This window comes from Mus caroli, unplaced genomic scaffold, assembly GCF_978045245.1.
Source record: "Mus caroli unplaced genomic scaffold, Mus_caroli_1 scaffold_15, whole genome shotgun sequence".
In the NCBI taxonomy this organism is placed as follows: Eukaryota; Metazoa; Chordata; class Mammalia; order Rodentia; family Muridae; genus Mus; species Mus caroli.
Genome location: NW_028227270.1, coordinates 317997 through 345445, shown reverse-complemented (window position 1 = coordinate 345445; position 27449 = coordinate 317997).

The window sequence follows — 27449 nt, the reverse complement described above, 5'->3', positions numbered from 1 at the left end:
TCTTATCAAAATAGGATCCGGGCCTTTCCACAGACCAGTTAAGACATCCTTCCATTTGACCATTTCTTTTGGTCTATCAGGGTCTGAGCTATGTCGATCAGATGCAGAGCGACCTTGCTCGTCAAGATTCAAAAAATTGAGTGTAAAGAGTGCCATAGATACAGCTACTCTTGGCACTGAGGGCAGAGTCTCATCAACTCCCCTTTTTTGTTTTATGAGATAAGACTTAAGTGTACGGTGAGCACGTTCCACAATGCCTTGTCCTTGAGGATTATAAGGAAGGCCAGTCAAGTGAGTGACATCCATTTGATGACAAAATTGCTGAAATTTAGTAGAGGTATATGCTGGCCCATTATCAGTTTTAAGAATTGTGGGCTTGCCCCAAGCACTCCATGCTTCTAAACAGTGCTGTATAACATGAGAGGCTTTCTCACCTGTTAAAGGTGTAGCAAACATAACACCAGAGCAGGTGTCAATGGAAACATGTAAATATTGATTTCTTCCAAAGGAGGAAATATGAGTGACATCCATTTGCCAGACCTGTAATGGTCTGATGCCTCGGGGGTTTACCCCTACATGAGGAGTAGGCAGAAATTGACAACAGTTTTGACATTGGGTGACAATGTCACGAGCTTCTTTCCTAGTTAAAGTGAAACGGCGGCGTAATGTTTCAGCCGTCACGTGGAAGCGTTTATGAAACTCCCTTGCAGCCTCTGACTGCGAGGACAGAGCAGCAGCCACTATTCTAGTAGCTTTGTCTGCCAAGTCATTTCCATGAGACATGGGGCCAGGAAGGCCAGAATGAGCCCTAACATGAGTAATATACACAAGATGTCTTCTATGTAACAAGGCTGACTGAATTTGCTGAAAAATGTGAGCAAGCTTGCTAGAGGGTCTAATTAAGCCAGCAACTTCAAGCATATTAACTGCATTGACCACATATGAAGAGTCAGATACAATATTGAGCGGTCCCGGAAAAGTTTCAAGGACTTCTAGAACTACCAAACACTCTACAATCTGGGGTGATGTCTCATTATATTGTTTAGATGTTACTTGGCCATTTACTACATATGCACCTATGCCAGATTTGGATCCATCTGTATACACTACTACCCCATCCGGAAGTGGGTGTTTGGCTGTTATTACTGGAAACACTATGGCTTGGCTTAAGGCAAATTGTAAAATTGGATGTTTTGGATAATGATTATCAATTTGTCCTGAATAAGAGGCAACCAAGACTGCCCAATCGTTTGTTGTTGCTGCCAGGGTTTGAACTTGAGCAGAAGTATAAGGTATGATTAGCATATGAGGTTCTTTCCCAAAATAAGTAATAGCTGCTTTTATCTCCCTAAGTGCAAGTTGAGCAATTGCATTAGGATACCACTCAATGATTTTTGCAGGGGAAGCATTAGGATGGACCCACAATAAGGGTCCTTTTTGCCATAAGACTGCTGTTGGTAACTGTGCAGTTTTTAATATGCACAATTCAAATGATTTTGACTCCTCAATGCGTTGTAATTGAGCATCTTGTAAGGCCTTTTCTATCGTTTGTAAAGCTTGACATGCAGCTGGGGTAAGTGCTCTGTGGGAGGAGATGTGGGTATCTCCCTCTAATATGTCAAATAAGGGCTTTAATTCTGCTGATGGAATTTTCAAAAATGGTCTTAGCCAATTAATATCTCCTAGCAATTTTTGGAAATCATTCAAGGTATGTAGTTGATCTTTGCGAATCTCTAATTTTTGAGGAACAATTTTGTCAGGATAAATGAGTGACCCTAGGAAGGCTCCCATTCGAGCAACTTGCACCTTTTCAGTGGCCACCTGCAATCCCCATTGCCCTAACGTTTTTATTAATATAGGGTATGCATCTTGCAATAACTTTGAATTTTTATGGCAAATCAAAATGTCATCCATATAAATTATCACCTGTAATGATGGAAAATGCTCTCTAACTGACTTAAGTGCCAATTGCACATACAGTTGACACATGGTGGGGCTATTCGCCATCCCCTGAGGTAGGACCTTCCATTGGTATCTTTGATCCGGTTCTAAATGATTAATGGCTGGGATGGTAAATGCAAATCTTTGCCTATCTTGAGGGCATAAAGGTATAGAGAAAAAGCAATCTTTAATATCTATAATTATAATTTCCCAATTTTTGGGTAAGGCAGAAAGCAATGGTAGCCCTCGCTGAACTGGTCCAAATAGACGCATTTGTGCATTAATGGCTCTAAGATCATGTAATAAGCGCCATTTGCCAGATTTTTTCTTAATTACGAAAATAGGTGTATTCCAGGGTGAGGTAGAGGGCTCTAAATGACCCAAGCGTAGCTGTTCAGAAATTAGTTTTGTAGCTGCTTCTAACTTTTCAGAGGAGAGAGGCCATTGAGGAACCCATACAACTTCCTCTGTAAGCCATGGTATGGGCATGGAGCCCTCAACGGCCCCTAGAAAAAACCCAAACCTTGTCTCCCATTATTACCTTTTTGAGGGATAGGTTCAAGTTTACCCTGCTCTCCTTTCCCTAATCCCCTTCCTTCTTTATAGCCCATTTTCTTCATTATTTGAACAGCTTGTGGCGAGTATTCATTAGTCAAGGTCAGTCCTAGTGCCTGTAAAATGTCTCTCCCCCAGAGATTTACTGGGAGTGGTAAAACATAGGGAGTGAATCGTCCTGTTTGACCTTCAGGAGCTGTCCAGCTCAAAGAATGGGAACTAATAGTGGGACAGGACTGATAACCTAAACCTTGCAAAGAACGTGATGACTGAGTAACGGGCCAAGTTTTTGGCCACCATTGGGAAGACAGGATACTTTTATCTGCTCCTGTGTCTAAAATCCCTTTAAATTGTTTTCCTTCTATAACTAATTCTAAGAATGGCCTGGAGTCAAGAGGCATCACTAAGTAAGCAGAATCATTTCCAGTAGAACCAATCCCTCTGGTAGCTCGAGGGACACCAGAGGAAGGAAAACAGCCATGTAGGCTTGGCAAAATTATTAACTGAGCTATTCTATCCCCTTGTGAAATAGAAAAGACACCCTGAGGACAGGAACAGAGAACTTGAAGTTCCCCTTCATAGTCTTGATCTACGACTCCAGGGTGAACAATAAGACCTTGTAAGGTAAGGGAGGCCCGGCCCAATATTAGGCCAACACTCCCGGATGGCAGAGGTCCTTTATAATCAGTAGGAATAGGCTGTACCCCCATTTGGGGCATTAGCATGAATCGGGTGGTGGTACGGAGGTCCAACCCAGCTGATCCTTCTGTTGCCCTGCGGACTGTGGGGTCCACCTTTTGCCTGTCGAGGTCCCATATGTTTTCGGGCCCTGAGACCTGAGGGCCCTGTACTGGTTTTTTGGAACGGTCTCATTATCTACTGCTTGAGGGAATCCTGGCTGCAGGGGCCTGCCTCGAATGTCCCTGACTGAACGACAATCTCTAGCCCAATGATATCCTTTTCCACACTTAGTACACAGTCCTGGTGCTCTCCTTTTGACAAGGGCTCTACAGTCCTTTTTTAAATGTCCTGGTTTGCCACAATTATAGCAGAGTTTGAACTCAGCCATGTCAGGGCGTTTTTGCCCTTGTAGAATGGCAGCTGCTAAACCTGCATTAGTGAGTGGCCCTCCAAGCTCACGGCAAACCTTCAACCAATCCTGCAGTCCCTTGCTCTTTCTAGGTGTAATAGCCGCCCTGCATTCCTGGGTAGCCTGTTCATAGATCAACTGTTCAATTAAAGGCATAGCTGTTTCTGGATCCCCAAAAATTCTCCCTGCCGCTTCTGTCATTCTAGCCACAAAATCTGAGAATGACTCCTGTGCGCCCTGGGTGATCTTGGTCAAATGCCCACTTGCCTCTCCCTTCTTAGAGAGTGCCTTCCATGCCTTAACTGCAGCAGCTGAGATCTGAGCATAAGCTCCCCAATGGTAATTTGTCTGGTTATTAGCGTGTTGTCCCTGACCTGTAAGCAACTCAAAAGTCCATGTTCCTTGGTCCCCTTCAACATTGGCATTGGCCCTTGCCTGTGCTTGGCAGGAGTCTTGCCACAAAGCTTTCCATTCTAAATACATTCCCATGTTAGGAGATGCGGCTTTTACTACAGTCATCCAATCGCCAGGGGTCATTGCCAGAGTAGCAAGCCTTTCGACTTGGGCTACAGTAAAGTTGGCATTGACTCCATAGTTACGAACTGACTCTGCTAATTCTTTAATCTGTATATACTCCACTGGGGCATGAACGCGTCCACCCTCTGCGCCTTCGAAGACTGGGAACGCTTGCTGCACTTTTCTCTGTTCCTCTTTTGAAATGAATGAGTCTGATTGATACCTCTGCACGTAGGGCGGAGGTGTACTAGGACCCAGAGGTTGCGGATCTGAAGATCGCATAGTGATTTGACATTTGTCTCTAGCTACTTTTGCTTTCTTTATGTTATTCTGTAACTGATTAGCTCGTCTTTCATCTGGCTGGTATCTTTCTTCCTCTAAGTCTGTCTCCTCAGAGGAGCTAAGTTCCTTATCCAATTCTGAGCTACTGACAGCTAGTGCCTTAAACTCATCTAATGGCGGGTAGAGGCTCCTTTCCTTATGTGCCTCTCCAGTTCTTTCTCTCTTCTTCTCTCCCTTTACATCCCTTTTTCTAATCTCTCCCAAGGCATTCTTTCCTTTGTATCTCTTTTCCTCGGGCTCAAGGCCCGTGGAAAGGCCTAAATTCTTCGGTGCACCTTGTTTCGTCCCAACTTTCAATCTCTCTCCCCACTCTGCCTCTGATAGACTGTCTTGAATTTCGTCCAAAATCTTCTGCCCTGCTTCTACCATCTGCTCACAATCCTCATCTGTTAAGCACGATCTCACCAATTTCCATAACGGCATGACCCCTGCTTTAAGTTTGCCGTTCTTCTGTTCCCTAACTAGATCTCCTTTCAGTTTGTCCCAAGAAGTGACAGTTAACGAACCTGAGCAAGCATACCATGGTGCCACATGGTCTACCTCCCTGACAAATGCCTCTATACTCTTAGTGGCGATTTTTAGGCCACACTGCTTCAGGACTGACCTTAACGCCACTACTACAGAGTGAGAAATTCCCATTCTGCCGCTATCCAGTCCTGACCGTGACTGAAACTAATCACTGTCCAGGCACTGTCCAGGTGCTGTCCGAGCCTGACTGCGACTGGGAACCAGTCAGCAGTTCCAGCGGTGGAAACAAAACGAAACTGAAAGGGAAAGTGCGATCGCCGTGCAAACAATCATAAGGGCATCTAACTCTGGAGAAATTTCAAGACAATACTTACCTTGCAGAGCTGTAGTGTCCCGCAGTTCTGATTCCGCCCCGCGAACAAGGGATCTTCCTTGCGCCGGTGTGATGGTAGTTCCCGGGTCTTCGGCGCCACTTATCCCGAGCTTTTGTCCCCGCCGGCAAGAACACACTCAGGACAACCGGAATCTTCTGCAGCAAAGCTTTATTGCTTACTTCTCAGGAAGATCTCGACCCCAGAAAATGGAGTCCGTTATATAGCACTCAGCCATGACGTTTCAGCACCTGATGTGGCGTGACAGCTCTTGATTCGTTGCTCGCTCATCACACCACTATTACACCCCGAGAATGGGCAGTGACTAGGAGTGAGTTCACTCTCGCACTTGCGCACAAGGCTTGTTTACTAGTTTGTCACAGCGGAGGCCAGCGCCATCTTATAATGGTGATTGCTCGCGGCACGCGCACGGCTCTCCACAGCGATTGCTCGCTGCACGCTGCACGCTGCACGCTGCACGGCTTTCCACATTGGAGGGAGAAAGGGATGCTGTACTTGAGGTTGTGGGACAGGTCCATGATCATCAGGGTCTCCTCTTGATTACTACCTTGACTTGTTTACCTAAAATTTCATTAAACAGAATACAATGTGGCTATTTTCATAGAAGGGTATGATGCATTTCAGTGTCTTGAACACATAATCATGATAAGTTTCAAACAGAGGAAATACAATGGACATTTCTGAGTTAGATAGTCTTTCTAAAACCCAGACTCCATTGATTCAAAGATGTAGATCAGTCTGTGAACTAGCAATTTGACACGGGATCCATTTAAGTTAGGAATCCAAGATATATTATCTGAGTCTTCCCACCTCTGTTGAAAAGTCTGAGTGCTGTGAAATAGTGAAAATGTTAAAAATTCAAAGGAAAAACATGCTGGTCAGTACTGTGATATTGTGATTTATTTATTTCCTACATAGAGTTTGTGGAAAACGAAGTTCAGAGAGCAAACTTTATGTGATGATACATAAGTGTCCTCTTCACACTGATATCTGTGTGATCACTCTCTAGTCTGGTACATAACTCAGTTCACAGGTTAGGTCTTACTGGAGAGAAAAAGATCACTTAAAATTCCTGGGAATACTGAAAAGGTAAAACTTCAACACATACTTCAACAAAGCACTAAAATACTATCTTGAAATGAGAACAGAATTTGATCAAGCATGAGTCCTAGTGCCCACACTCTCAGCATGGTGTAGAGAACACACTAGGCACTGGAGGGAAAAGGTGGGCTACAGAGTGAGAGCTACTAACTTCCCAGGCATTGTCTTGTGCAGGTGAAATCCCAGGAGAAATATCACAGCTGACTCTCCCTGTTCCTGAGCCCTGCTTTACATAGCTGCTTCCATTTCTTCTCCAGAACTGCAGCAAGGCCTGTCATGAGAACCGTCTAACACTATATTTCTCCATCCCTCTCTCACTCACTCACTCACTCACTCACTCACTCACTCACTCACTCCAAGCTTCCCTCCCTTCCTTCCTCCCTGCCTTCATTTATTTGTTCCTCTCACTTTATACCCCTCTCTGTTCTAGAATTCTCAGTGTAAATAGGGCTGATCTGGAACTCACAGGGAACCTGGCTGAGTGATCATGCCTACCTCAGATCAATTTCCTACTGAGAGGCTAGATTTTTGGAAGACGAACAGGTAAAATAAGGCTTATAAAATGTGAAGCTCTTACAAGACACCCTTATGAAGGGCATAAAAGCCACCCTCTCAAGGACAGGTGGCTGGGTTTCCTATGTTGGGACCAGTACTGAACTGACTTTCCAACCCTTAGCCAGTTGTGTTTCTACAGGTGAGTTCACTTATGATGCATAAATTTGCTCTGGAAATTTCTAAACATTGAAAGTGTCTCCTGTGCAGAAGTGGAGGCACAGGCCTCTACTCCTTGTAATAGAGCAACAAGGCAAAGTGAAACTGAGTTCAGGGCTACCCTAGTCTACACATAAGGAAGAAGGAATAAAATGGAAGTAGCAGGTGACCCCTAGATCAATTTGGAAAGGAAGCATCTGGGTAGATCAGTCGTCATCCATGGTGATTCAGCAGAAGGGTTTCCCAAAGTGCTCAAGTTGGCCGTCTGTGTGCTGGTTATTTTATGGCCCAGCTCTCAGGAGAAGTAGAATGCCTAAGGTCCCATGAAGACTTCATTTAAAAAGAACCACCAGATACTCCTGTAACAAACAGGAGGAAAGAATTGAGTATTCTATCTGTGTCCATTCCACCCTTCATCTTTTCCTTTGGGCCACGTTAAGAACACAAAATTTCAGCTTTGTAACAATTTATTAAGAAAGCTGTAAACAAACAAACAAAGGAACAAACACAAACCAGATGGCTGCAAAGACACAACTGGCTCATGTGTGCCTTTGCTCTAAAAGCAGGAGCTGACAGAAGATCCCCTAATTGCTAGTCTGAGCTGGCATCAGGGTTCCTGGGCTCCAGAGTTCTGGGTGCCTTTCTCACTTCTTCTTCTGGCCAAAAGCCCTTTGAAGCCATGCCCAGCAGCCTATGCTACTGGGACTGTCAGAAGCAGGATCCTGATCAGTGCAGTCTCCACCATCACAGGTCACAAGATTCAGCCTATTCTCCCTAAGCAAGCTTGGCGAGGGTTGTTCTGGCTCCTCTGTATCTTTGTCGTTGTCCATGTCCACAACTCCTGGGGACACTTGTAGCTCTCTCAAACTCACACTCTGAAAGATTTCTGTGCCCTTCTTCTTGGCAGAATTCATTCTGCGGTAGGATCTCAGGTAGTCCACACTCTCAAATACACAAAAGGAGTATAGATCCCAATTGGCAATCCAGCCTTCCTCAGAGCAGTGGCTTTGCTGTTTGCCTAAACAAAGTGTCTCAGACTTGGAGCACCTTTTAGTCTGGGCTGCCAAGGCTTGTGCTCTGGACAGTGCATGTTCTTCAGTATCTGATGTATCCTTGACAAAACCAGAAAAGGACTGTATCATCTTCTTGGCTTTATCCATGGATCTCTGAGGGTAAGTCCTCCACCTTCTGATTTAGAGAAGAGTTCAGTTAATTAATTGTACTCTATTCTTCTTGACCCCTCCCAACCATTACACAGTGGCATGCTGTTTTAAACCCACAATCCTAGCATCTATTTACATTGCCTAAAGATGCAAGATTCTGCCCATACTGGTGGCAAAATCCTTTCATCCCAGAACCTCAGGGAAAAAAGCTGATCAGACACTGGAGCAGAGGCAGGTGGATCTCTGATCTCAAGGCCAGCCTGGTTGTCAGACTTAGTTTCAGTTCAGTTAGGGCTACACAGGAAAACCTAGCCTCAAAAATCAAAACAAGCAAACAAAAAGAAGTGATGCTTCTCAAAGTAAGATGCTATCAGTCTGGATGCAGTTGTCTACAGTTACACAATGTAGGTGACTGTCTAGACAGGCAATGGGAAAAGTTCTAATGGACCATCAAATCTACTTGGGGTGCCTGTTTTAGGAAGTAAAATCTTAAATATAATGATCCCTCACTCTCTCTTTCCTGACAGGGCATTTATTAGAATAACTTACAGACTGCAGTTGAACTTATTCCGCAATAGCTGGATAGGAAGCAAAGTCCAAGAATCCAGAAGTTCTCAGTTCCCGAGGCTTGATGTCTCAGGTGGTCTACAGTAGAAGATGGAACCGCACGCAAGGAGGCTCTACTGCTAGGGAAGTAATAGACTTGCTAGCCAGGAGGGAGCAGGCAGGCAAAGTGGAAACTTTCTTCCTCAGTGTTCTTATATAGGCCTCCAGCTGAAGGTGTGGCCTGTTTAAAGGTGTGTGTTAGCTTCAATGTCTGGATTAAAACTTGGTGTCTTATGCTAGGTGTGGTGGCTCACACCTTTAATTCAAGCACTATGGAATTGAATCAAGGAAGTGGATTTCTGTGAGTCTGATCGTCAAAGTGAGTTCCAGGACAGCCAGAGGTATTATAGACAAAACCTGGCTTAAACAACAATCACATTAACAAAGATGTGTGTCTTTCTTGCTTCGCACAGATTCCAGGCAGTTAGAGACCTGCTTTGAGTTTTCGACTTTTTCACCAAGCCAAGTTACCTCAAAGACAGCAATTACTTTCTACAAATTAAGTAAATATCCCTTGCAGGTGTGTCCTCTAATTTTGGATTTTGCTTAATTCGAGATATTGTCAAGGCAACAATCAAGAGTATCCACCAGAGAGAATGTATCTAGGTCTAGACTCGTGTGTGGTGAAACTCATTTTGTAGACCAAGCTGGCCACCAAGTCACAGATCTTCCTGTCTCTGCCTCCCTCATGCTAAGATTAAAGCCGTGTGTCACTAGGTCCTGCCTGGTAATCCTATTAATAGTCCTTTGGTCAGCTGCAGTCCAGAGCAGAAGCTAATCCTGTATTCCCAGCAGAGAAATGGTTGCGGGAACACAGGTAAATGTTGAGATGAAGCTTCAGGACTTGGAATCTCCTCTGCATCTTCCCTTTCACCTAGCCCACTCATGTATTATTTCCCCTGTTTTAGAGGATCTTCTCTGCTCTTTGTCCTTTCTAATCACTGAAAATTCATTCACTTTTTTTTTTCCTTTACAAAATGCATGCTGATGCTATCGTTTGTAAAAGCATGCTTTTGGCCTGGCAATGGTACCAAAGCCTCTGCCCCACCCTACTGCCACCCAATACTGTAGGTCTACAAACTTGGTATTTGCTTGAATGTCAGTTGAAGCTGTATTCCTTTTGATGTGAAAAGGTTTTTCCAGGACATCACTGTCTAGGGCACTAGGGCTGTACTGTTTAAGGAGTCTTTCTCTCATATGGTGTCTTTTCTGCAGTTGCTCCATAGCTATCATGCTGGTGTGTTGTTGATCAGTGCGTAAGATAACAGAAAACACTAACTAATGGCTTCTCACTCTTACACACAGTTCTTTGGGCCAGCTTTCCAATCCTTGCCAAATTCATAATTCATCTGGCCTCTTGCTTGTCCACACTAGTGGGTGCCACAGAGTCTGGCCAGAACCATAAAGGGTTCACAGCTCTGAGCTGCAATCTTGTGTCTGGTTCACAGTAGAGATAGCTAAGGTGCCAGCTCTCTGCTCTGCTCCTACTCCTGATGGCCACAGGACTTCCTGACTGTCCCTTCTCCAAAATTGACCATATAATTGACCACAAATCAGTTCTGGACAGATACAAGAAGATTGAAATAATGTTATGTACCCTATCAGATCACCATGGACTAAGGCTGGTCTTAAATATCAACAAAAACATAGGAAAGCACACATACACATGGGAGCTGAGCAATGCTCTACTCAATGATGACTTGGTCAAGGAAGAAATAAAGAAAGAAATTAAAGGCTTTTTAGAATTTAATGACAACCAAAACATATCATACCAAAATTATGGGACACAATGAAAGCAGTGGTAAGAGGAAAACTCACAGCTCTAATAGCCTCCAAAAAGAAACTGAAGAGAGCTTACTTATACCAGCAGCTTAACAGCACACCTGAAAACTCTAGAGCAAAAGGAAGCCAAAGCACCCAAGAGGATTAGGTGTCAGGAAATATCAAACTCAGGGCTGAAATCAACCAAATAGAAACAAAAAGAACTATAGAAGGAATCAACAGAACCAGGAGATGGTTCTTTGTGAAAATCAACAATATAGATTAACCCTTAGCCAGACTAACCAGAGGGCACAGAGACAGTATCCAAATTAATACACTCCAAAATAATAAAAAAGGAGACAATAATGACATACATCCTAAAATATTTATTTTGTTTGTTGAATATTAATATTTGGAAATATCAAAATCATTTTCTACAAAAAAAAGAAAAATGGAGGGGTTAATGAATGAACCAATACATTTATTTATAAACCATGACAAAGTTTCCATGCTTATCCAGTATCAATTAAAATGAGTTTGCATGTATCGGGAGGTTCAGTAGGTATATCAACACATGTGGGTCTCAAGATCTTTCCTGCAGCTCTCTGATGACTTAAATACCAGCAAGTCCTCTGGTTATCTCTGGTTTCATGCGTAGAAAAAAAACAAGTTAATGTCAATCACTTTTAGTCATTTGGTTTTTAAGTTCTCAAAATGATGTTTCTTTGTTTCCTTCCCACTCAGAAGACAATAAAGGTTTCTTTTGAAGGAGAGAGTTCAGTGGCATGCAGTCCATAACAGCAGGCAGGGTCGGCACAGCAGCAGACAGAGGAGAACAGTTGTTCTCACTGATGAGCACTTAAGAAATACTAGAAGTGGGTTCAGGATTTCAAACCTCTAAGCCAGTATGAATCTCAGAGGACAGACTCCAGCATCACAGAGAGAAGGCATGGCACCATAAGACAGATGCAGAGGCAGGTGGATTTTGATCTCAAGGACAGCCTGGTTGTCAGACCTAGTTTGAGGACACCTAGGGCTACACAGGAAAACCTAGGCTCAAAAACAAAACAAGCAAACAAACAAACAAAAATAGGAGTGAAGTTTCTCAAAGTAAGATCCTATCACTCTGGATGCAGTGGTCTACAGTTAAACATTGTAGGCGACTGACTAGACAGGCAAAGGGGAAAGAGCTAATGGACCATCAAATCTACTTCGGGTGCTTGGCTTAGAGAGTAAAATATTAAATATAAGGATCCCTTACTCTCTCTCTTTCCTGGAAGGGGATTTATTAGAATGACTTACAGGCTGCAGTCTAGCTAAAAGGAAACAACACACTGAGGAGGTGAGGGGCAAGAAGAGAACAAACCAAAGCCACACTGCAGTGATCAAGTCTGAGTAAGGACAGGGACCTCCTGCCAGTTTAGGAATCTCTGAGTGGAAACAGAACATCTCACCCTGGCACTGTGATGTTCTCCTGTCAGTCCAGCATTCTGCTGGTAGGCATCAGGATGGTCAGGTAGTAGTGCTACCTTCAGAGCCTGTCTAATAGTTAATAGAAACAGGCTCAAAAAGAAAGTACAAAAAACATCCTTTGCCTGCCACCTAGATCTGTTTGGAAGAAAGGCATCTAAACATTTAAAATAGGGCTTCCCTAGAGTAAACCAGAGTTTGCTGGGCCAAGTTTATCTCCTGCACTACTTAATGGCTTGTTAGGATCCCCAGATCAGGTGCTCTGCTGGCTAAGAAATCTAGCAGGACGAGTCAAGATCCTGTGGTTGATCCCTGACTGCATATGGCTAACTTTTAGGTACTATGGAATCACAGTCAGACAGTGCTGGAAGGTATCTATGGTCCAAATCATTTCACATCAGGCTTGAGCTTGTTTTACTCCTTCACCTGGAGTGGCCTGGTGCTTAGAGCTAGGAATTTGAGCACATATAAAGGAAAAGTGATAAAGTCAACCCACCTCGGGGGTATGGAAGCAGGTATCCTGCCACATATATGCTAGCATCATACAAAAACTTGACTGAGCTCTTGAGAAGAAACCAGTGTCGTTCAGTGCAAGAAGAGCTCTGGAGAAGACACACACTGCTGGTCCCTGCCAAGGCACTGACACTAGGAGTCCCCCATTTGTGCTGAACTGCCAAGGGTGCAAGTTACACAAGCTTGGGTCGCTCTCATTCCTGCTGCTGCAGAATTGAAATGAGTCCACCAAGCCATTCAAGACCAGAGAAACTCAGCACTAGAGATCCTGGGAGGATTTGCCTCAGGGAACCTTTATTGAGAGCTGACTCTTAGCAGAAAGCAGCTATCATCTCTGCAGCCATCTCAGACTTACAAGTGGTACTTTTCCACCGGGATGACAGACTTGTTTTCCTAGCATGATGTTTTTGCAAGAAGCCCACCACAGCTACACACATTCTGATAAAATCTTATTTTTCTCCTGTACATCATGGACTTGTGGTTAAGTGTCTCCAGCTGCACTCCCCAGTGAGTGCATATATACCCATAGTTGCCTTCCAATAAAGGAGATATTAGACTTGATCAGAAATCCTGTTTTGTCTCCATTCTTCCAGTCTCTTGCTGCTCAGTCCCCACTCTCTCTCTTGCAGACCCATTTACTGATCCACAGACCGTGTCAAACCTTCTAGCAATTAGTGAAATTGTGGAGAAAAATCCAGGCTGTATTCCCCCTGAGGCAGAGACCATAGGCAAAAATCAGAGTGATCTCTAGAAGTACTGCAACTAGCTTGTGTCTGCTGGTGCTGAACAGGGAAGAAAATGGTCAGAGGGAAAATCAACCCTTCTTCCTTTAAAAATAGAGAATCTAGAGACCTGCCCCCAGTATCTGTTACCTTGACTCAGTTCCTTGAAGATCACTGAAAAAAAAAGTTTCTGTCCCGCTGTGGGAATTTCACAAATGGGTAACTCTGACTTAATACTGAAAAAACAATGTCTGATCCAGTGGTGGCAAGCTCAGACCACAATTTTACCCCTGGCAATCAATATTGTGAGATGGAGAGACTTTGCAATGAGCAACCCCAGATTTACACTGCACAGAAGAGATTCTGATCCAGGAACCTCCAGGGACACTTGGAAAGAAGCCTGCTGCCAAGGTTTGGTGATGACCAGATGCAAGATTAACAAGTACCACTAGAAGGGCATTAGGATCTGACCTAGTAACCCAACTTTCCCAGACTGTGAAGAGACTGGTCAATCAATGGCTCTGGTACAGAAAAAAAGCAAAGGTAAAACCAATATCCCAGGTCATTTCTGTTCTTCCATTCTTCCTCTTTTTAGATGCACATGCACACATGCAAGCACTGGAAATGTGGTTCAGTTTCACTCTAAGGTAAGAGGAAAAAGCTTTGGCCAAATAGAGGTCAGGAAAGCAGTTCCATCTGTAAGGGCACTTCTCCTTCTGTGAATTAAGTCTTAAAAGAGAAAACAAAGAGAATTTCTTGCTCCTCATCATGTTTTAGTTGCTGGAATTCTTTGTGTAGGATTGAGGCTTCCTGAAGTCCCACACACAGTATTTAGTTAAGTCTACTGTTGTCCTTGTTAGACTACTGTTTAGGCTGTTCTGTTGATGAAAGTTTATAGGTGTAGAGTCTGACATTCATAGGAGATACGATAGTCACAGCAAAATTCCTGATCCTCTGTCTCTTAGAATCTTCCCATCATGTCTTCTGCAATGATTCTTCTGCAAGGAGTCTTAGGTTTGGTAGTTGTATTTTACCCTTGGCACACCAATTGCCTGTTCAATACCAAGTGGTCAGTTTTATATATACAGGTAACACCTGTAAAGTACAACCTGTTAGTACAGACTAACAGGTTGGACAGGTCAGCAGATAACTAACTACAACCTGTTAGTACAGACTAACAGGTTGTACTGTAATATCCAAAATGAATTCAAGACCACCCAGTACCTTCCCCCTTCTAAAAAGACTTTCTAAACTGTACTAGCAGGCAAAATGCAGAGTCAGATAAGAAAGCTGGCTGACTAAACAAATGTAAAAAAATAGTTTTAGCAGTCCAAATGATTAAGCCTGCAGCTACCAAAACAATATTAGCTGTTCTCAGAGGAATAACCATAACAAGAGTAGCAATTCTCCTGCTGCCCCTCTTGCCCCATACTGAATTCTGACAAAGACTACAAACCACCCTGACCTTGTTGTGAGAATCCCCCTGACGTTAATAGCTGTGACTTTAATAGCTGATCCGTACGTTAAAAAATGTACTATTACTTTGCTGACCAAATCATAGCCTCCCACTGATAAGTATCTGTACTTCCCCTTTTGCTTGTGCATTTAAACCTCGGGCCTGGCTAATACATTTGGGGCCTTGATGCATTCCAGAATGGTTTCTATGTCATTATTCTCACAAGGCCCTCGTCTCTCTCTACCCCCCCCCCATTTGGTTATTAGGAGAAGGTCCCCTCGAGACCCTGGAATAACTGGACCTGCTGGACAGGTCAGCAGATAACTATAGAACAAAGGAATCAGTTCGATTGGCTTCTATCGTGATTGCTTTCCGAGGACACAACCAACGAGAATATGTAATCAATTCAGGCAGTAACAGCAGAAACAGACATAAACTGGGCCTAAGATGAGCTTATAATGAATTCCTGTGTTGCAGGGTATTTGATCACAGTGTTAACCCAGGGAATATCCAGTTTACTTGGGGGTGGGGGTGGAATGGGGGAGGGAAGCTGTTTCTATTTGTGGTGTGGCTCAGCCCTTAGTACACATGTTTGCAACCAAACTATGAAATTAAAGTTAGTTTTAGAAGGAAGCACTCATATTTGAAAGCAATGTCTAATTGAGTGGCTGTCAAAATGATGAATTAGAGAAAGATCTGACAAAATAGGATATGCCCAACTCTCAAGAGAAGAGAGAGGGAAGAGAGGCAACATAAGCAGAAGCAGCTGAGAGGGTGAGAGGAGGAGGCAGTTTTACCTGGAGAGTTTAACAGAGACAGGCTAAAGAGAAAACAAGCTAGAAACAGGTGAAATAAGAATGAGCCAGAGAATGAGACTGTGCCACAAGATGGGAACAGATTGCTAGAGTTCATTTGAGGCCAAGCACAGCAATTCAGTCAGAAGTGAAAGAAGCCATCAAAGAACTCATCCTGGAGAGAAACCTTTCAAATGTAATCAATATGATAAAGCCTTTGCTCAACAACGTGATCTCAAAAGGCATTTAATAATACATACTGGAGAGAAACCTTACAAATGTGATCAATGTGGTAAAGCCCTTGGACATTATAGTACTCTCCAAGAACATAAAAGAGCACATACTGGAGAGAAACTTTACAAATGCAATCAATGTGGTAAAGCCTTTGTATATCATAGGACTCTGCAAGTCCATAAAAGAATACATACTGGAGAGAAACTCTATAATGCAATCAATGTGGCAAAGCCTTTGCAGTCAAAGATATTTTAAAGTACATAAAATAATGCATACTGGAGAGAAGTCCTATGAATGTAATTAATGTGGCAAAGCCTTTGCAAATCAAAGTTATATTAAAATACATAAAAGAATGCATACTGGAGAGTAGTCCTATGAATGTAATCAATGTGGTAAAGCCTTTGCATGTCAAAATTCTTTCCAAGTACATAAAAGAATACATACTGGAGAAAAACCTTACAAATGTAATCAATGTGGTAAAGCACATTGTGTACGTCACAATGCTCTTCGAAGACATGAAAGAATACATACTAGTGTGAAACTTTATGAATGTAGTCAATGCTACCCTCTTAATCTTTTAATTCTTTTTTTAAAGATATTTTCTTTATTTAGTTTTCAAATGCTATCCTGGAAGTTCCCTATACCCTCCCCCCACCATGCTTCCCTACCCACCGAGTCCCACTTCTTAGCCCTGGCATTCCCATGTACTGGGGCATATAAAGTTTGCAATTTCAAGGGGCCTCTCTTCCCAATAATGGCCATTTTCTGCTACATATGCAGCTAGATACATGAGCTCTGGGGCTACTGGTTAGTTCATATTGTTGTTCCACCAATAGGGTTCCAGACTCCTTTAGCTCCTTGGGTGCTTTCTCTAGCTTCTCTGTTGGGGGCCCTGTGTTCCATCCTATAGATGACTGTGAGCATCCACTTCTGTATTTGCCAGGCACTGGCATAGCCTCATACAAGACAGCTATATCAGGGTCCCTTCAGCAAAATCTTGCTGCCATATGCAATAGTGTCTGAGTTTTGTAGCTGATTATGGGATGGATCCCCAGGTGGGGTAGTCTCTGGATAGTCCATCCTTTTGTTTTAGCTCCAAACTTTGTCTCTGTAACTCCTTTCATGGTTATTCTGTTCCTATTTGAAGGAGAAATGAAGTATCCACACCTTAGTCTTCGCTCTTCTTGATTTTCTTTTGTTTTGCAAATTGTATCTTGGGTATTCTAAGTTTCTGGGCTAATATCCACTTATCAGTGAGTGCATATCTAATGACTTCTTTTGTGATTGGGTTACCTCACTAAGGATGATATCCTCCAGATACATCCATTTGCCCAAGAATTTCATAAATTCATTGTTTTTAATAGCTGAGTAGTACTCCATTGTATAAATGTACCACATTTTCGGATTCCATTCCTCTGTTGAGGAACATCAGAGTTTCTTTCCAGCTTCTGGCTATTATAAATAAGGCTGCTATGGACATAGTGGAGCATGTGTTCTTATTACCAGTTGGAACATCTTCTGGGTATATGCCCAGGAGAGGTATTGCTGGATCTTCAGGTAGTACTATGTCCAATTTTCTGAGGGACTGCCAGACTGACTTCCAGAGTGGTTGTACAAGCTTGCAATCCCACCAGCAATGGAGGAGTGTTCTTCTTTCTCCACATCCTCAGATATTGGTGACTTTAATGTCTCTATTGCTCCTCTCGGTTTTCCTGTCTGCATTCAGGAAGTGTAACAATGTACTTTCTCCTCTATGAGATTTAGTGCATCAGGTTTTATATTGAGGTCGTTGGACCACTTGGACTTTATTTTTGTGCAGGGTGATAAGTATGGATACATTTTTATTCCTCTACATGTAGACATCCAGTTAGTCCAGGACCATTTGAAGCCGCTTTCATTTTCCATTGTATGGTTTTGGCTTCTTTATCAAGTGTCCATAGATGTGTGTGTTTATTTCTGGGTTTTCCATTGGATTCCATTGATCAATTTGTCTGTTTCTGTACCAACATCATGCAGTTTTTTAGTTGCTATTACTCTGTAGTACAGGTTGAGATCAGGGACTATGATTTCTCCCAATGTTCTTTTACTGTTCAGAACAGTTTTTGGCTATGCTGGGTTTTTGTTTTTCCATATGAATTTGAGAATCAATCTTTCAAGTTCTGTAAAAATATTGTGTTGGATTTTGATGGGAATTACATTGAGTCTGTAGATTGCTTTTGGTAAGATGGCCAGTTTCTCTATGTGAATCCTATCATCTATAAGCATGGGACGTTTTTCCATCTTCTGATATCCTCTTCAACTTCTTTTTTCAGGGACTTGAAATTCTTGTCATACAGATCTTTTACTTGCTTGGTTAGAATTACACCAAGATATTTTTTCCTAGGCCTATTTCTCAGGGGGGGCTACTGACTTCTCTGAGTAAATTTTGTATCCAGAAACTTTACTGAAGGTGTTGTCAGCTATAGGAGATCTCTGGTCAAATTTTTGGGGTTGCTTCTATATTCTATCATAGCCTCCACAAATAGCAATACTTTGATTTCTTCCTTTCCAGTTTGTATCCTCTTGATTTCCTTTAGGAACACAGTGGGCATCCTTGTCTTGTCCTTGATTTTAGTGGAAATGCTTACTTAAACTTCTCTCCACTAAGTTTGATGTGGGTTATTGGCTTGCTGTATATTGCTTTTATTGTGTTAGGTAGGTGCCCAAAACCTCCTGATTTCTATAATATTTTAGAAATGAAGGTGTATGTGATTTTACCAACTTTTTTTTCAATATCTACTGAGATAATCATGTGTTTTTTTCTTTCAATTTGTTTATATGGTAGATTACTTTAATGGATTTTCTTATACTGAATCATCCCTGTATACCTGAAGTGAAGCCTACTGGATTTTGATGGACGATTTCTTTCATGTTTTCCTGGATTCTGTTTGTGAGGAATTTGTTGAGTATTTTTGATCAAAGTTCATGAAATAAATTGGACTGACGTTTACTTTCTTGATGAGACTTTGTGTAGTTTGTGTTTCTTGGTGACTGTGCCTTCATAGAATGAGTCTGGCAGTGTTCCTTCTGTCTTTGTTTTGGGGAATACTCTGAGGAGTACTGGAATTAGCACTCTTGGAAAGTTTGGTAGAATTTGGCACCAAAACTCTCTGACCATAGATTTTTTTAATTTTGGAAGACTTTTAGTGATTGCTTCTGTGCCTTTAGTGTTGCGGAGCTGTTTAAAGAGTTTCCGGATCTTAACTAAACTTTGGTAAGTGTTATCTGTCCAAAAGATTGTCCATTTCATTAAGATATTGCATTTTTTTGTAGGACAGGTTTTTGCAGTAAGATCTAATGATTCTTTGACCTTTATCATTGTCAGTTGTTAGGCCTGGCTTTTCATTACTTAATTTTTAAAATGTGGATGTTTTCTCTCTACCTCTTGGTTAGTTGGACTAAACATTTGTCTATCTTGTTGATGATGTCAAAAAGAAAAAAAACCAGCTCTTGGTTTCCTTGATTCTTTGAATTGTTTTCTTTGTTTCTAACTGATTTGCTTTCAGCTCTGATTTTTCATTATTTCTGGCCTTCTACTCTTCTTTGGCATGGCTGCTTTTTCTTCCTTTTTTCTAGAGCTTTCAGGTGTAATTTTTGATGGCTATTCCTGGTTGTCAACTGTACTACATGTGGAATAAAGTACAATCTGGAAATGGAAGCCATACCTGTGATCCAGTTCTTGAGGCTAGAAGATACAGGCTTCTGAAACAGAACTTGGCATGGAGATTTGGAAGCAGAGTGGCAGTGAAAACCTTAGCCCCAGGCAGTGTAGTTCATGCCTTTAATCCTGGGAGACTGAGACAATCAGACCTAAATCCAAGGTCAGTGTGAGACAAAGGAAGTTACACAACCACACCTGGTGGTACACACCTTTAATCTGCGCCACACCTTCTTCGGGAGGCCTATATAAGGACAGTGGAAGAATGAGGACTCACTCCTTGCCTGCTTGCTATTACTTGCCTGTTTGAACTCACCACTTCAGTGTTCCAGTTATAGAGAAGACCAGTTGAAACTACTAGATTTTTGGACTTCCCATTCTCAGTTGCCTACCAGCTGCTAAACTCTGCTGCTTGGATGGGAAGCAGAAACCATGTCTTCAGTTACATCAATCTTGGAAGAGCTGTCTGGAAGGATGTACCACCCAGAACCACACATACTACCAGACATGACCCCAGAACAGTCATGGGCCTGGGCAATGGATAACTTTGAAGCCCTGAGCCATCACTCCTGCCAGCACCCCTGGTGCTCTCGACCTGGGAACTCCAGCATAGCCACGATGCTGCATGGAGCTGCATTTGGAGGACTGAAGCACTGTAGAGAGCCATGTGTTGAAGATCCAATGGCAGAAACATCAGTGAGACTTTGGAGTCCTCAAGAAGTAGGAGTCACTTCCAGGAGAAGGGTTTAATGATCTCTGAACCAGCCAGAAGATGACAGTGCCTACAGCAGTGGAGACATGCTTGGCCCAGGTGACTTCTGGAGGCAAGGGAGCTCCCAGAAACGACTAAAAACAGAGTCTTCCATAAGAGAAGAACCTTGAAAGGAGACATCCAAGCATTGTGGAGAGCATACACACCTTGAAGTCCTTCAATATATTCGCTGGGAAGAGCCTGAGGGAAAAAAAAGTGAACAAGATCCTCATGCTGCCTTTGTGGACTTTTGAGCTGGGACTGTCCTGGTTGTTCAATGAATATGATGAAGAGTTTTCCTTAACTCTATGTAGAATCATTTCATTCTGATGGCAAGTGTACATAATTAAAATCTTTCTGCCTCACCACCTGTGTAACTGTTTTTCAGGGGCAAAGTCAGGGTTCAAGTCTGATGTAGGAAGTAGTCAATAATCATGTCAGAGGATTTTCCCTGTGGGTGGAGTTTCATTGAGGTGGAGGGATGTAAACACTAACAGTCTTTATAGTGGCCCACCCACTAGGATTTTTTAAGGATGGTTTTCTAGACAAGGACAGAGGGGAAGTGTAGGTACTTGGGGCTGGAAGTGATTGACAGGTTACAGTCACAAGAAAGGAACAATCTGACTTCAGATCTTCTGTATTGGTCACTGAGACATGACAAGATATAAAGTCCAGGCAAGAACAAAACACTTCCCTTTAAGCCATGCCCATTTCAGAAGTTACAGTGTAGGTCTGACTGCCAGATCCAATAAATGGGGTTCATGGGTGGGGTCTGAGTTACAGCAAAAGGCCTCCTTCCTGAAAAATGAAGCATAGACTCTGAAAAATGAAGTTCAGAGCACAAACTCAGTCTGTAAACAATGATACTTAAGTGTTTTCTTCACACTGACAGCTGTGTGATCACTCTCTAGCATGGTACATGGCTTAGTCCACAGATAAGGTCTTTCTGAGGAAAAAAAAAAATATCACTTAAAATTCCAGGGAGTACTGAAAAGGTAAAACTGCAATTCACAGTATAACAAATTAAAACAGTATCTTGGAATCACACAGGAAATTGGCCATGCTTGAGCACTAGTACCCACATCCTCATCATGGTGCAGAGAACACAGTTGGCACTGGAGGGAAAGAGTGGGCTTCAGAGTGAGAGCTACTAACTTCCCAGGCATTGTCTTACACAGATGAAATCCCAGGAGAAAGATCATAACAGACTCTCTCAGTTCCTGAGCCCTGATTTACATAGCTGCTTCCATTTATTCTCCACAACCGCAGTAAGGCCTGTCATTCAGACCTGTCCATCACTCAGTCCTCCCTTCTTCCTCCCTCTCTCCCTCCTTCTCTCTTCCTCCTTCACACTCTCCCTCTATTCCTTCCTTTCTGTCTTCCAGCTCCTTCCCTTCTTTCTTTTATTTGTGCCCCTCACTACATAATGCTGTCTGTCCTAGAATTCCCTGTGTTAATCAGGCTGCCCTAAACTGTCAGGGATCCACCTGCCTGAGTGAACATGCCTACCTCAGATCCATTTACTACTGAAAGGCTAGACTTCTGGAAGACCAACAGCTGAACTAAGTCTGACAAAATGTTAAGCTCTTCCAAGACTGGAAGCAAAAGACACCCTCTCAAGTTGGCTGAGTTTTCTCTGTCAGGACCAGCACTGCCCTGACCTTCTGACTGAGCCAGTCCTTTTTCTGGAGGTGAGTTCACATATGATGTAGAAATTTATTCTGGAAATTGCTGAAAACAGAAAGATTCTCCTGTGCAGATGTGCTGGCACAATCCTCTAATCCCCATAATAGAGAAGCAAGGCAAAATGAATCAGAGTTCAGGGCTAGCCTAGTCTATGCATAAGGTAAAAGAGTAAAATGGAATTTGCAGGTGACCCCTAGATCAATTTGGAAGGGAAGCATCTGTGTAGATCAGTTGTCATCCATGGTGATTCAGCAGAAGGGTTTCCCAAACTGCTCAAAGTTGCTCCCTGTGTGTGGGAAGCCGTGATAACATTTGCCGTCACTAGATGGCGCTAAGTTCCATTGTGTGCATGTGCAGGAGCAAAAGCCAGCCAAAGTCACCAGTCCACTTCTCAAGACACAAGTCCATCCCCTGGGGCATTAACCAATCCCTGGGGTGTATGAGACCGTGGGTGATGCTATCAGCCTTAGTTAAGACACATCACATTAGGGTATTTAAGCCACACACATTTCTGAGCCTTCTTTGTTCTACCTCACGATTATGAATAAAGTGTAACCACGGAAAGGTCTTGTGTTCTGTGAATGTTTTTCGGGGGCGAGAAACAAAAGTGCAGGACACCTGTGTGTTTATCTTATGGCCCAGCACAAAGGAGAACAAGGAGGCCTAACTTCCCCTAAGGACTTCCTTTAAAACAAGCCACCAGTTATCCTGTTACCAAGAGTAGGAAAAATAGAATATCCTCATTTGTGTCCACTCCACCCTTTATCTTTTCCCTTGGGCCAATTTAAGAAGAACACAAATTTTCAGCTTTAAAACAATCTTATTAAGAATGCTGCAACCAAATAAACAAACAAACCCAAACCAGATGTCTGAAAAGACACAATTGCCTTTGTATGACTTTGCTGTACCAGCAGGAGCTGACAGAAGATCCCCTAATTGCAAGTCTTAGCAGGAATCTGGGATCCAAACAGTTCTGTGTGTCTTTCTCACTTCTTCTGGTGAAAAGCTCTTTGAAGCCATGCCCAGCAGCCTAGGTGCCTGGCACTGTAAGAAGCAGGATCCTTGTCAGGGCAGTCTCCACCATCACAGGTCTCAACTTCCAACCCTTTGTCCCTGAGCAAGCTTGGGGAGGGTTGGTCTGGCTTTTCTGTATCTTTGTCTTTGTTGTTTTCCACATCTCCTGGGGACACTTGTGGCTCCCTCTCACTCTGGAAGACTTCTGTGCCCTTCTTCATGGCAGAATTCAATCTGCGGTAGGATCTCAGGTAGTCCACGCTCTCAAATACACAAAAGGAGTACAGATCCCAATCGGCAATGCAGCCATCCTTGGAGCAGTGGCTTTGCTCTTTGCCTAAACAAAGTGTCTCAGACTTGGAACACCTTGTACTCTGGGCTGGCAAGACCTGTGCCCTGGGCAGTGCATGTTCTTCAATATCTGATGTATCCTTGACAAAACTGGGAATGGACTGCATCATCTTCTTGGCTTTATCCATGGATCCCTGAGGGTAAGTCGTCCACCTTCTGATTCAGAGAAGAGTCCAGTTAATTAATTGTGTTCTATATTTCTTGACCCTTCCCAACCATTACACTGTGGGAAGCTGGGTTTTAAACCCACAAACCTAGAATCTATTTGCATTGCCTAAGGAGACAAGATTCTGCCCAATCTGGTGGCAAAATCCTTTCATCCCAGGACCTAAGGGAAAGAGCAGATCCTACACAGAAGCAGAGGCAGGTGGATCTCTGATCTCAAGGCCAGCCTGGTTGTCAGACCTAGTTTAAGATCAGGTAGTGCTACACAGGAAAACCTAGGCTCAAAAAACAAAACCAGTACACAAACAGGAGTGAAGCTTCTCAGAGTAAGATGTTATCTCTCTGGATGCAACTGTCTACAGTTAAACATTATAGGCAGCTGACTAAACAGGCAATGGGGAAAATGCTAATGGACCATCAAATCTACTTGGGCTGCCTGGTGTAGAGAGTAAAATATTAAATATAAGGATCCCTCACTCTCTCTTTCCTGGAAAGGGATTTATTAGAATGACTTACAGTCTGGAGTTGAACTTATTCTACAACAGCTGGAGAGGAACTAAAGTCCAAGATTCTAGAAGTTCTCAGTTCCTGAGGATGGATGTCTCAGCTGGTCTTCAGTAGAAGATGGAATCACACACACGGAGGCTCTAGTGCCAGCGAAGTAATAGACTTGCTAGCTAGGAGAGAGCAAGCAGGCAAAGTAAAAACTTTCTTCCTCCCTGTTCTTATATAGGCCTCCAGCTGAAGGTGTGGCCTGAATTAAAGGTGTGTGTTAGCTTCAATGTCTGCATTAAAGCCCAGTCAGTGTCTTATGCTAGGTGTGGTGGCTCACACCTTTAATCCAAGCACTATGGAATTGAATCAAGGAAGTAGATCTCTGTGAGTAGTCTGCTCTACAAAGTAAGTTACAGGACTGCCAGGGGTGTTAAGGACAAACCCAAGCTTATCACAACAATCACATTAACAAAGAAATGTGTCTTTCCTGCTTCAGATGCTAATTGGAGGTCTTGTCTTTCAAGCTCAAAAGATCTGCATTAAAAGCAATCTTCCTACTTCACAGGTATGGATTACTTTCTATAAATTAAGCAAAAGTTACTTACAGATTTATCCTCCATTTGGATTTTGCTTAATTGCAAAGATAATCAAGTTGATATCAAATAATAGCCACCACAGAGAGTATTTCTCTATGTAACACTGTGTCTTGTGAAAATCACTTTGTAGACCAAGCTGGATACCAAGTCAAAGATCTCCCTGCCTTGTCTCCTTTGTGCTGAGATTAAAGGCATGAGTCCTGCATGGAAATCCTGTTAATAGTCCTTATGTCCTGCTTGGAAATCCTGTTAATAGTCCTTAGGTCAGCTGGAGTCCTGAGCAGATGCTAATCCTGAATTTCCACCAGAGAAGTGGTTAGAGGAAACAGTTGAGTGTAGAGCTGAAGCTTCAGGACAGGGAATCTCCTCTCCACCTGCTCACTCCCCCAGCCCTGTTTTCGATGCATGTGTTTGAGATGAATGCAGGTAACATTTCCATCTTCTAGTCTTTGTGTCTGGACAGAAGGCAAGCAGAGATCTGCTGGGGTAGCTGGGCTCCAGGCTGCCCTGAACGGGATTCATATTTGCAGGGAAGCAGGAAGCAAGACTGGAAAGATGTTTTTAAGGGACTGTCAAAATAATTTGGTATCAAAGTTGAATGGAGATTATTTTGAAACTCATAGTTCAGCACTTTCTCTTATAAGCCTTGATTGGATTCTGGGCATTGTAATGTTTTGAAAAGTGTATATTTAAACAAGTAGAAGCCTTTTCAGTTCAGTTCCCCTGGATATTATATCTAGATAATAAGCAAATATGGAGGATTTTTCCCTGTGTTCACTCCTCTCCCTATGTATTTGAGATCTTGGACTTCCTGAGATATCCCCGCAGATTCATAACATGAGAAAAGAGAATTAAATGAGAGACCTTCTAAGTCAGGGATGTTGTCTTAGTCAGGGTTTCTATTCCTGCACAAACATCATGACCAAGAAGCAAGTTGGGGAGGAAAGGGTTTATTCAGCTTACACTTCCATACTGCCGTTCATCACCAAAGGAAGTCAGAACTGGAACTCAAGCAGGTCAGAAAGCAGGAGCTGATGCAGAAGCCATGGAGGGTTGTTCTTTTCTGGCTTGCTTGCTCTGGCTTGTTCAGCCTGCTCTCTTATAGAAGCCAAGTCTACCAGCCCAGAGATGGTCCCACCCACAGGGGCCTTTCCCACTTGATCACTAATTGAGAAAATGCCTTATAGTTGAATCTCATGGAGGCATTTCCTCAACTGAAGCTCTGTTCTCTGTGATAACTCCAGCTATGTCATGTTGACACAAAACTAGCCAGTACAGATGTCAAGGACAGAAAGCCATGGCAGAAAATTTGCTCAGGGCAGTACTGGACGAGGCCCGGAGACACTGGTGCAGAATCCCAAGACAGCTTCTTCACACACGAGACCAAAAAGCCAGCTCTACTACTCTAGGCCCAGGCACACAAGGACATCAGCAGTGTGTATTTTGGGATGGCTCACATGAACTTTCTGCAGTCACACTGTGGGTGGAATTTGTAATCCAGAAAGAGGTGGGGGAAACAAGCAAAGGGCCCTGAAATCTGGTGTTTACAAATCCACAACATAGACAAAGAAGTGAAAAAGGTAGAATTGCTTATAGAGTATTTAAAACAGAAACAATACACCAAGGAGGCCAGGGGTAAGAAAAGAATTGTAGTGCCAGGGAAATGTTATCTCCAAAAATAACAGACATGTGCCAATTTAATATAACTAATAGTAGGTTCTTTATTTCATTTGAGTTAGCTTGGTCCCCTCCAACGAACCGCTGTCATGCAGGACAGTTTTGGTGGTTGCAGGGCAATGCAGGAGCCAGAGCCAAGGAAGGAGTCCTGGCAAGAAGCCAATAGTCTCCATTGGCAGATCCACAGTTCTCCTTCAGAGGGGCAGCCCAGAGACTTCTTTACAACAGGGGTCGCTGTGGCTCTGGAGCTCCAGCTGGTGGCAACCTTGGTGCTCACACTCTGGACACCCTTCTCTAGTAGCTATAACTTGTATCCCTTGTTCCACAGGGCTGTCAGCAGTCCGAAACTGAAATCTGAAGGTGATTTCAAAGGTCATTCATGATTTTGTTTCCCTGTACATTCGCTGTGCTGATAGGATTTGACTCTGTCAAGCAGGGGCAGGTGGGATTCTGTGCTGACTCCAGGTCGGGAAGGTGTGCACTTCAATGCTGACCAAAATGCCTGGCCAGTGTGTGCGAGGATGTAGAAGATATTATTCCGGTTCCGCAGATTTGGGTGTTGTCTGGTCCTCTCGACCTCCCCGGGTTTCAAAACTTAGATTACATACTGTCTTCTTAGCCCACCAAGTGTGCCAAGACTTGCAGCTCTGCACCATTCCCCTGAAGAAGACAAACGGAGTGCAAACACAACTCTCCATCGCAGCTGCTTTCCTTTCTGTTCGCCTAAGGTCTTTCAATCCCAGGTTGTCTTGTCTATCTCAGTGTAGTTTCCCTGGTTGCCTCGTGGCCATGGCTCAAGAGTACTCTTGTCCAACAGGGAAAGCACTGGACCACCCGGTTGACTCTCTCTCACACTCCGATTTAGGAGAGTCATGCGATCCTGGGCAAATCCATAGTTGCCCCCCCCTTTTCCACACGTGTAGGGGCCACAGCTGGAATGGGGACACATGAAGGAGCCAGAAGCCTCAAAGCTTCCTAGATCCCCAGCTTTACCTCTGAGCACCAGTCTGGCCACTTCTTCACAGCAGGGGTCGCTGTGGGTCTGCTCTTCCCCCAGAGAGGAATGCCAATTAATGGTAAACTTTGGATCCTCAGGGAGCAAATACTGCTACTTTCCCACAGAGCCAAGTTCTTCGCTCTCAGCATGTTCTCTCTGACTGAAATCCGATGGTCATTTCAAAC